This window comes from Peromyscus maniculatus, chromosome 13 (genome assembly GCF_049852395.1).
Source record: "Peromyscus maniculatus bairdii isolate BWxNUB_F1_BW_parent chromosome 13, HU_Pman_BW_mat_3.1, whole genome shotgun sequence".
NCBI classification, from domain to species: domain Eukaryota; kingdom Metazoa; phylum Chordata; class Mammalia; order Rodentia; family Cricetidae; genus Peromyscus; species Peromyscus maniculatus.
In genome coordinates this window covers 6,243,281-6,254,433 of record NC_134864.1, presented here as the reverse complement: position 1 = coordinate 6,254,433, position 11,153 = coordinate 6,243,281, and the positions used below count along the sequence as shown (strand labels likewise).

Sequence of the window (11,153 nt, the reverse complement as noted above, 5' to 3'; positions counted from 1 at the left end):
TGGACTTGAGATAGTTAGGAAAAGCAAGTATTGATATATGATTGATACATGAAGGATGATTCAAAATGGATGAGAGAGAAAAGCAGGGCAAGAGAGTCCCAGACAGACAGACTAGAGGCAGTGGAGTTCTGGGGCAGGAACAAGCATGTCACCCCAGAGACAGAGTCACACAGCTTGCCCAAGGTGATTCCTCTGTATCACTCTAGAGTAATCATTACTAGCATCCTCAGCCCTAGACAGAGTCACACATTTTACCTAAGGCAATCCTGCTGTATATCTGTTGCTCTAGAGCAGCAGTTCTCAACCTGTGGGTCACAACTTCTTTGGAGGACAAACAACCCTTTCACAGGGGTCATCCAAGAGCATTGGAAAGCACAGCTATTTGCATTATGATTCATAACACTAGCAAAATTACAGTTATGAAGTAGCAACGAAAATAATGTTATGGTTGGGGGTCACCACAACATGAGGAACTGTATTAAGGCATCACAGCATTAGGAAGATTGAGAACCACTGCACTCTAGTGTAATCATTAATAGCATCCTGAGCCCTAGATAAAGTCACATTTGCCTAAGATAATTCCGAAGTATGTCTGTTTTTTAGAGTAATTATTAATAGCATCCCAAGCCCTCTTATTAGTGTCTCATGAGAAACTGAGAGACTCAGAGTTCAGGGTGAGGCACAGAGTCCTGCATCAGATAAAGCTGGGAAAGTGAATAGGAATATGCCAAGCCACACTGATTCTTGACAACATCCCTGACCATGCATCTCATGGCAACAGGGAGCTATTAAAGGGTCTTAAACACGAACACTATTCAGTCAGATTTTGATTGGCCTTAACTATAGAGACGTTAGAGGGGGAGGGAATAAGAACCAGAGGCTCCTACCTGAGACTCTGTGTTACTTTTGTAAACAAGGCAGGCGTCACGTCACGTGCGAGGGACAGGGGGCCCCCTTCTCCTCCCACCTTTCCCCCTGCTTGGGCGGGGGTGAAGTCGCTGCTGTTCAGTTCAAGCCAAGGCAACAATCCAAGGTGAACAAGCAGCGGAGAAAAAGAGAGGTGCTTAGATTTTAAAAGTATTGTCAGGTACAGCCTGGGGCACACACACACACACACACACACACACACACACACACACACACACAGAGAGAGAGAGAGAGAGAGAGAGAGAGAGAGAGAGAGAGAGAGAGAGAGACAGAGAGAGAGAGACAGACAGAGACAGAGAGACAGAGACAGAGACAGAGACAGAGAGAACACAGTGCAGATGTCTGCATAGAGCTAGCCAGTTGGTCAAAGCATTACCATCTAAACATAGTTCAGACAACCATCTGGGTAAGCTCACCCAGAGTTCACGTGGAAATCTAGGCTGGAGTTAAGGATTTGAGAACACAGAAAGAGAGAGAGAGTGAGGTCAAGTCCTTCCATGCCACCTCCTCTCTCAAACACATATATTCTACTCCAGATCTAGCTAGCCAGGCCTCCTTCCCCGCTGCCCACCTGACCTCCAACATCTACACATCCCCTCATTTTCCCACCAGCAGCTACTTCATCCCCACCCCCGAAGATGGCTGACTAGCAGAGCAAGAATCCCTGCCCTCAGACTCAAGGGGGACAGGTGGGAAGAGGATTCCTGGTCTCTCTCATCTAACCTCTGCCTCCTTTACAAAAATAACTCAGAGAAACTCACAACCAAGAAGAAAGAAAGGATGGATGTTCTCACTAAAGGCTTTCTCCTTTTCCTCTATCCAGAGATGAAACACTAGTGTCCCAGGGAAGGGACAGCCTGAGTGATTATTTCATTCAAGGCCCCCTTTTTCTAATGAGGCGGCTCAAACCCCAGGAGGTGTCACAATCCAACCCACCAGAAGGGACCTTGCCTCCCGGAGACCATGAAATATCAGGGAATTAGTCTGGACCCATCTAAGCCCCAGGCACACAGTGGGTGCTGGATCAAACTGATGGAAATGAGCTCACCTCCCTCTCCAAGTTCAAGCCATGTGCACTTCAGCTCTGGTAATGAAAGCCTCCTGGCTTCTAATAGGCTGAGGAACTGTGCCACTTAATTACAGAAGGATCAGAAGAGCAAACCTAAAAAAGAATGAATCCAGGATTTCAGAGCTGCAAGGCAGAGGCTCTCAGGAGCAGGAAAGAAATTGTTTCTTGACCTGGAAATGGTCCACACTTGGAGTGAGAGCTTTGCAAGCTCCAGAGAGATGCCAAAGAATAGCAAGGATCAGAGCCAGGAGCTCAGCTGGGCTTTGACCTGGGTGGTGTGTGTGTGTGTGTGTGTGTGTGTGTGTGTGTGTGTGTGTGTGTGTGTGTGTGTGTGTGAAGGGCAGGGCTCTGCAGAGAACACGAGCTGTTGTGTACTGTTGTCCAGGGGTTCTCCATTAGGTTAGGCTTTCTGCGGACACTGAAATACCCTTCCCCTCCTGTCCCCATGCCACAAACTCCAGAATCTCATCATTTCCAGGTCAATAAGGGTGCTCATCTCAGAATAAAGCATGTAGACATTGCCTAATGCATCTGAAAACTGACAGCTGGCTGCCTATGATGTGCATTTCCTATTTCCAAAAGGATACTGGAGAGCTGCAGTCAGGGTTCTCTAGAGTAACAACTTATAGAATGAATGTATACATATATGATCTATTAGAAAGACTTACAATGATTTACAAGCTGTGGTCCAGCTAATCCAACAATGGCTGCCTATGAGTAGAAGCCAAGAATCCAGTAGTTGTTCAGGCCACAAGTTTGGATGTCTCAGCTAGTTTTTAGTATACACCAGAATCCTGAAGAAGTGGACTTTAATGCCAGTGAAGGAATGGACTTGCTAGTGAGGCAAGGGCAAGCAGGCAAAGAGAGAAAGCTTCCTTCTTTCATGTTTTTATATAGGCTTTCAGCAGAATGTGTGTCCCACATTAGAGGTGGGTTTTCCCAGCTCAAATGATCTGAATTAAATCTGTGTCTTCCCATCTCAAAGATGTGCATTAGAAGTGGGTCTCCTCACTTCAAAGGATTAATCAAAAACCCCTCATGGGTGTGCTCAGCCAGTGTTGGGTTTTAGTTCATTCCAGATGTAGTCAAGTTGACAACCAAGAACAGCCATCATACAGAGCAAAATCAAGAAAGCCCAGGGATGTTGCACTTGGCAGAGGTTTTGCCTCTATAAGGAGACATCTCAGGGGTTGGACGCAGTAAAGCTGAAGACAGGGGCCATCTATCCATCTAAAAAGGATGATGGCTCTTTATTCTTCACTCATGTAAGAAAAAATTAATGAGGCATTACAGGCATTTGCCAGCACCAAAGTAAAAGGAAAGGAGGAGAAAAGGGGAGGCTGGGAGAGGACCACAGACAACAGGGACAGGAACGTCTCACCCCTGAGGAGCAAGAGACTGGGAAACACTGATTAGTATTACTGTTGTGGTTGTTATTAGTAGTGGTAGATTTTACTTGAAAGCAACTGGCCAAATGAGCATGTGGAACTTCTTTTTCTCTTATTATTCTCTTATACAGTACATTATGACTGCAGCCTCTCCTCCCTCCACTCCCCCTGTACCCCCACACACACCTTCTCTCTACCCCAGATCCACTGCTCCTCCATTTCCCTTGAGAAAGGAATAGGCCTGCCAGGAACACCAATTGAACACAATATAACAAGATGCAATATGACTAGACACAAACCCTCCTGTCAAGGCTGGAATAGGCAACCCAGTGGGAGGAAAAGGGTCCCAAGAGCAGGCAGAGGAGTCACAGACACCCCCATTCCCACCTTTAGGGGTCCTACAAAAACCTCAAGCTAACAATCACAGCATATACGCAGAGGACCTAGTGCAGACCCAGAGCAAGTGGAATTTTACTTTTATTTACACACGCTACTCCTGGTCTCTTAAGTTAAACGTGCTATTGGACTCTTTCTTAATGTAGAGGCCTGAAGTTTTGTTATTTTTAATATGCTAATGAAGCCTTCTGCCGCACGAAGAATGCATTCCAGGCTGAGGCTTAGAAGATGGGCTTGAGTAACCTCACAATTGGACAGTCTTCTGTGTCCTGTAGGACCCTCGTGCCCTCTACAGTTCCTTGAGCGGTTGCTTTTATTGCCCCTGGAAAAACCACCCATGACATTCAAAGGCTGATTGCACAGGCTCTCGTCACGAAACATTCGCCCAGAACAAGAAAGTGCAAAGGCTGCCAGTGACTTGTAAGCTCCAATAGCCAATATAGCACATAGGTGGACTACATAGCGTTCCAGAGGTGGCATTTGAGCCCAGGCGAGACAATAAGAGCTTGACTTCTCAACCACTGGCCACTCTGTGTTCTGTGTTCTTCAACCCTTCCTTTTCAGTAAATTCCATTCTGCCCTTCCTGGGTCCTGGATGTCTCCCTGCCTTCTTCCTCAGAGCTAGTTGGGAGCCTCCTCTCTGCTTCCACATCCTTTTTACTAAAGCCCCACCATAGCTCATGACTGGATGACAGCTATGGCAGACAGCTCTTCACTATGGATTCAGGACTGTAGCCAACCACAACGATACAAACAACTTACGTGTCATATGCATGGATTAATATATGAATGAAAAAGTCCAGGTCTTTATCTTGTAAAAGCTCCTGATCCAGTGGAGAAAGAGACCTGGGATGGTGATTTCTCTGTTTCCAGTTGATTGGGTGTTATTTCTTCGTGTCTTAGAGTGTATTGCAGGATAGGATTAGTGTGTGCGTTACTGTAATCAGAGGAGAGGTCTCCTTCCCTGGGGTGGAAGGTTTCCTCTATCCCCAGAAGACCTGGACATAGTGAGCTGTGTCACCCACCTTTCCTGGCACCTGGACTGGGACTTGAACCCTCTCAGCCCTGGTTCATAAGACAGGACTTGGGGTGGAACTGTAAATCACCACAGACGGTGGACTGTGGAACTTCTTAGCCTCCTGATAAACCCGATTCTGAGGACACCTTCCATTGGTTCTAGAGAACATTGCCGTAGTAACCACAATACCACAAGACAGGCTGCCAGGGCTGTCATTGAATCTATAGACTGGCTTCCATCCTTCTGTGAGGAAGAACTGGTGGGCTGGGAGCGTGAGGAAATAGGGGGTGCTTAGCTAGGGCTGGAAATATTTCAACCAGGCAAGAGAAGAGAAGGAACAAGAGCCTGGAGGGCATCTCAGCACATGCTGAGGAGTGGTGCCATTCAACCACACTGCCCTCTGAGCACCCGCAGTGTCCATGCAGAATGAATCAGACGAACCAGCTGGGACAAGGTCTCTCCCTCTAACACTCCACAGCCCAACCTGGGGGCCTTCTAAACAGACTATATTGGAGACCAATAACCATAGAATCCCAACAAGGATGGCAGATGAGGAATGGGCTATAGGTCTGGCAAGGCCCTGAAGTTTTCATCTAACATGGGTGACCGGTGGGTACCTGAGTAGAGGAGTCAGGGAGGCTCCACAGGACAGAAACGCCAGGGGCTGCTCTGTGAGCAGAGGCTCTCAAGGCAGGCTGTCTGGAGGCCATGACCTTCAAGTAGGGCTCTGACAGAAGCCTACGAGTTTGCCAGAGGGAAAGATGGTGAAGATATTTTGGGTAAGAGGAACAGTAGAGAATGGCAGAGGTAAGAAATGCGAACATGAGCTATAATAAAGTGCCATGCCAAGACCCCAGAACCTCCCAGCTACCACATCAAATCCTCTCACCCCTCTGAGGAAAGGAGGCCATTCTACAGACAAGCAAATCAAGACATAGCACTTGCATGATCTCTTCAAGCACAGAAGCTTCCAGTGAAGGCAACTTGTCCCATCATTGGGTGAGTCTCTACAGTTTCTTCTAGAAGATCTACTGAGGTGTGAAGCATAGAAGGGAAAATCCATGAGTAGTAAGCTCAACACTAGTAGTTTGGTCTTCTTCCTGAGGGATGGAGTGCTTGGGTGGTCAGTGGTCAGCTCCTGCTGGGAAGACATGACGCTAAGCACAAGGAAAGAGGGCTCTTGGGCAACTACCATGACATTTATGCCCAGACAGCTGCCTTGACATGAGATAGCCATGGGATGTCACACAATGAGTCTACAGAGACAAGGCAGGGCTACCGAGTCCCCCCCACACCCTGTATTAGGACTCGGGGCAGCACAGTCGGGGCGGGGGGGGGGAGTCACTGATTGCTTGAGAGAGGAGAAGGGAGGCTCTACCCTGAATCCTAGGAAGATGTCTCTCACCATGATGGAGATACAGGACCTCACAGCCTGACAAAATGTGCCCCATGTTCTAGAAGATTCTCTGTGACTTCCTGATCTGATTGACTACATTGTGTATGTCGGGCATGTATGAGTGTATAAACACAATGCTAGGAGTCAAACCCAGGACATTATGCATATCGGACAAATGCTCTAGCCTGAGTTTTAGGTCAGCCCAGATCTGTATACATCTTCTAGAAAAGATTTGTACTGTTGCACAAATTTGAGGGGTCCTAAACATACTCCCCTCAGCTCATTCCTCTAACTCATTCCTTTCCAGCTGCTTTCTCTTCTCCTTGCATTCACAAGATTCTCCAACGAATCCAAATGCCCCACACTGCCTGATACCTAGCAGTGACTACCCATCATCCATCACGCAGGTCCTGTCCCTACCTCGTCCTGTTTCTTGAGGCAAACTCCAAGTGCAAAGACCAGATGGTCTCCCTGAGGGGAGTTCAGAGGAAGCCAATCTCATTGCTACAGCCAGGCTGCATCCTGGGAGAGCCCTTCATCCTCCCATCCTCATCCTCAGTCTCTCTGTGTTCGATCCCACCCTGCATTTAGTTAATATTCCACCTTTTGGTGTTGACTCCCTGTCTTAGATTCACTTCTTCTACCCACAAAGGTTTATAAAATGGTAGGAAGCAAAGCCTGCCAATTCCTCCCCATTATTTGAAGTCATTCCCTTCCCAATGAAGTGATCACAGGAGAGATACAAAAAGACGGACATGTATGCCGAGCGAGGGGAACTTGACAACCAAGACTTCTCTAGGGGAAAATGCAAACTGATGAAACGCACTGGTGCTGACGGTTGGTGTGGATGTTTTCGCATAGCCCAGCTGGACCCCAACTACCTGAATTTCAGAGGTGTCTGATCAGAAAAATGGGGTAGGCTACCACCACACACTGAAATGTTTTGTCTTCAGGAGAATAAAGTCCCATGTCCTCATGCTTGGAGCAGAGGGTAAAGAAAGATGCCCAGTTCCAGCACAGACTGAGGGCCTGACTTCTGAGCAGCTTGTTTTTAAGACAGAGGCTGTAGTCAGCAACCGTCTCCATGACAACCACATGCTCAGTCTCCTGCAGACCACAAAGAAGCAGGTGGGGGAAGATGCGTTTCCCGATTCCTCTCGTGGAAAATAAAAAACTTGCACCTTTGGAGCAGAAGGACTCAGGAACACTAGCAGGGACATAACTACACCAAGCAACCCTCGTCCCACACTGGGCACAGGTGGCTCTATTGTGGAGTGAGGCTGTGGCTGAAAGAGTCCATGTTAGCCCAGGGTAATCTGCCAGCCTGCTGACAAGCCTACATCTAAACCCCTGGAACCTCACAAAGCATGGGGGACACAACGGGGTACCTCTGGGTGAGTAGCTGGAGACCCTTAGGATTACAGATGGGTGCCTAAGCAAAACCTACTGTGGTGGTTTTGAGCAGTTGATTCGCAGCTGGTGATGTTGTTTGGGGAGGTTCAGGAGGTGTCGTCCTGCTGGAGAAATTACAGGCCGGCTTTGAGATTAAAATGCCCTCGCCACTTCTAGCTTGCTCTCTCTGGTGTGTGTGTGTGTGTGTGTGTGTGTGTGTGTGTGTGTGTGTGTGTGTGTGTGTGTGTGTGTGTGTTTTAAGATGTGAGCTCTCAGCTCTCTGCTCCTGTCACCATGCCCGCAGCAAGTTACCGTTGATCATGGGGCTTCATCACAGCAATGGGAAAGTAGTCAATACGTTTACCAGGATTACCGCAGGATCGAAATCCCTCGATGCCGAGTGCAGCCACGGGGCTTGCTTCTCCTGCACCCAGAGTGGTCCAGTTGTCCGCCCTGAAACTCTGAACTGAGTCCCTTTAGGAGCAACTGTAACTCGGTGAGTGACCTTTATTTCCACTCTCACTAGAATGACACATATGACCAGGACAACTCCTTCACAGTTTAATGCTCTCTCACATTGGTTGAAGGCATGTTGCAGGGTTCTCTGAAGTTGTGCACAAATCTACAGATGGTTAGGACCAGGCTGAAGGATGTAGCTAGCACCTTTGATTTGACAAACAGCCAAACACACGTGATATTTTCATGAGATACAGTAGAAATAATGTCATATGAGCATACATCCTGCAGAGTAAGCATGTGGAGATCCCACTTGGAAAGCTTGATAGTTCCACACTGAACAAAAGAAAACTCTGAGCATTGTCTAATTCTTCTTTAGGGTCAATAGGAGCATAATGTGTGCAAAGTCTGTTTTCTTAAGCCAGTTGAGACACGGAATGGAACTATGATTCACATTCATTAAGTGTGGACTGGCAGACAGGCTAGGCTAACTTGGTCTTACAGGGAATTTTAAATTTAATTTACTTCTTTTATTCAGGTTCCTTACTTCAGTTGAAGGTAAGGGCCTGGGACTTAACGTCCACACAGTCTGTGTGCTGTCATAGATTTTATTTTTGGCAAATCCCTAAAGAGAGGATGGACCCTTCCTCCCGGCGGTTTCAGTCATGGCAAGCACCTTGGTCATCAGGGTGAAACGGAAGTGGAATGCTCTTGCTAACAGAGAAATGCTCAACTTTCCACCCATCGGCCATTTTCATTATGTAAATTCGTCTCATCCACTCTCTGCTTTCAAAACCCTGATGAGAGCCCTGTGAGGTCAGGGTGGGTTTAAGTAACAGGTAGCCTTTATTCCTCTGGTCTCCGCTATCACTGTGCAGGGTGTGAATAGCCAGCCAGACCAAATAAAAATAAACACATCTGGCTTGACGCTTTGGTCATTCTTCTAAATATTCATTCACCGGCCTCCCGCTGAGGGTCCCTCCTCCAGTGCTAAGTGTATGGTTGATGAAGAAGCTGAAAAGCTAATTACAAGTGCTAAAGCGCCTTCTGCTCTCCTAGCACATCTCTGAGCACAGACGCCGCCGGTTCAAGGAGGAGGAGTGTGGTACTCGCAGAGATGACCACTGGAAGTTGGTACCAATGCCTGCACACTCCACAATGCCCAAACAAGAATGCTGGCTTCTTCCTAACGGAAAGGCTAAATCTGATACCATGTCTTAATAGAGAGAGCCCCACATATCTTATGGCCCTATGCATTGCCAGTAATTCCTATTTTTCTATACACTGATGAAGAAAGTCTTGTAAGTGATTTGATAATCAACAGATATCCCAAAGAATCTAGTATCCTAGAGAGATTTCTCGATGCTTTTAATGCAGAAAGAAGACGCATGCTCAAAGATGTTCATTTTGATGGCCAGGTGGAGTCAGCTATCAATGACCTACATTATGGAAATTGCTAGAGGCTTGAATATTACTGAATGACTGATAATGCTTGTGAAGACTGTGAAGAAAATAACTTCAATAAAACAGTTGGTGCCAAGGCCCATACAAAGCCGTCTGTGCAGATGATGACGTCATGTAAGATTTTTAAAGTGGAGTACATCATGCATAGAGAAAGCTGGACTTGAGCAAACACACAGAAGTGTGAGCAATGATTACCCGAGGGTTGGGGGGTTGCTTATGTACACTTACGCTGTCTAATTCCCCGCCATATCCATTTGCTATTTTTAATGGGGAATTATGGGAGCAGAGGAGGGGCACACCCAGCGAAAACAAAATGAGCGAGGACGCCTCTCGAGGGTTCCTCCTGGGCGACTTTTCACACTAGTAAGAACAGTGATCCCTTCAGCAGGAGTCCTGGGAGCCCAAGAGGACTGCACTGCCTCGGTGGTCCTCCTTTGACATGTGAGAAAGGAGAAGTTGCTTTAGGGTGTTCTAGAATGTGGCCTGACTGGGGTCGGGGGTAGAACTTTTTAACAGTATGTCAACGAGTTCATCATACAACGCAGACAAGGGGAAAATGGGAAATAACAGCACAGGTATAAAGTCAGGGTCAGGAGCGTTGTCACGGGAGATGCACGGGACAAAGGTGGCCAAGTTCAAGGGACAAAGAAGATGTGCAAACACTTGAACACTCGACGTAGCACAGGGTTCCGAGATGCAGAATGTGCAGGGACCCTCGTGGAGGAACATGTGATCCTTTACAGCCCTCTTCGTGGACAAAGTCCTCCATATACTTTGCTCCCTGACTTCTGCCCTCAAGAGTGACTACAAGTCATTGGCTCTGTGCTCAGGAACCTGAAAACTCTCCTTCAGAAGTCAATTGTGTACTGTCCATCAGTGTCCCATGAGCCTCCCAATCCAGATGGCTGATTTTACCTGTGAAAACAAGAAAATGGTGAACTCAGAATAAGTTCCACACCTCCACTCGCTGATAGCCAGGCTTGTTTCAAAAATATGCTGGGAAGAGGTCTGAGTATGCCACCACACCCAAGAGGTTAGCTTGTGACACTAACTGAGGCTGTCTGGGAGTCTGCCTGTGTGAGCCCTGTGAGGTTCACTGAGCAAGCCCCAACTCATCCAAGTGAAGTCTCAGAGAACCAATATGGACTTTCTTTGCTCAGTGGTTGCTCCATGAATAATCAAAACTATAGAATAATCAAGTTGAAAACCAAAACATTGATCAAAATGCAGTTTTCAAATGACTCTTGAAGGGTCATCAAAAGCTTCCTTTTTCAGAAAGAAAATGAAACGATGCAACCAGGAGCCCATTCTCTGGAAAGCAGGCCGTCTCCAAGGACGCCCACCCCCATCCCCGCCCCGTGGTTCTGGGAGAGGCTGCCTACTCCTGGGGTGCAAAGTGGAGAAAGCAATGGCAAGTCTTGCTCTGAGTCTTACTTCCAGCCATCATGCAGGAGGAAGACAAAACAGGCCCAAGGAGTTGGACCAAAGACTGACACCGGGATGGAGATGGGAGACGTGTTAAACACCCGTCTGCCTGCCCAACCCTGTACCAGCTCTCAGTCCTCCAAGGCTGACGCTCTCTGCCTGTCACACCATCCCAGCGGAAAGCCATGACCCCAGCCCTCTAGAGAACGCAGCACCAGAGAG

At 47.5% G+C, this 11,153-nt stretch overlaps 1 protein-coding gene and 1 long non-coding RNA gene across 10 annotated transcripts in view; one reads left to right on the top strand and one right to left on the bottom strand.

The window, feature by feature from the left end:
• The first annotated feature begins 7,338 nt into the window (after positions 1 to 7,338).
• On the top strand, positions 7,339 to 9,517 carry LOC121821979 (uncharacterized). 2 transcript variants are annotated; one of them, XR_006062878.2, is made up of 3 exons: positions 7,339 to 7,588; positions 7,891 to 8,082; positions 9,420 to 9,517. It is a non-coding gene; the product is annotated as an uncharacterized LOC121821979 (long non-coding RNA). The 2 variants fall into 2 exon arrangements; XR_006062879.2 differs by lacking the exon at positions 9,420 to 9,517 and adding an exon at positions 9,102 to 9,175.
• Trpm8 (transient receptor potential cation channel subfamily M member 8) overlaps positions 9,394 to 11,153 on the bottom strand; it is an 82,948-nt gene continuing 81,188 nt past the window's right edge. For 7 of the 8 annotated variants that reach the window (XM_076549553.1, XM_076549554.1, XM_076549555.1 and 4 more), the window contains one exon: positions 9,394 to 10,421. The gene's annotated coding sequence lies outside the window, so the exon portion shown is untranslated. The remainder of the gene's footprint in view (positions 10,422 to 11,153) is intronic. The other variant, XM_006988644.4, reaches the window with a different exon arrangement.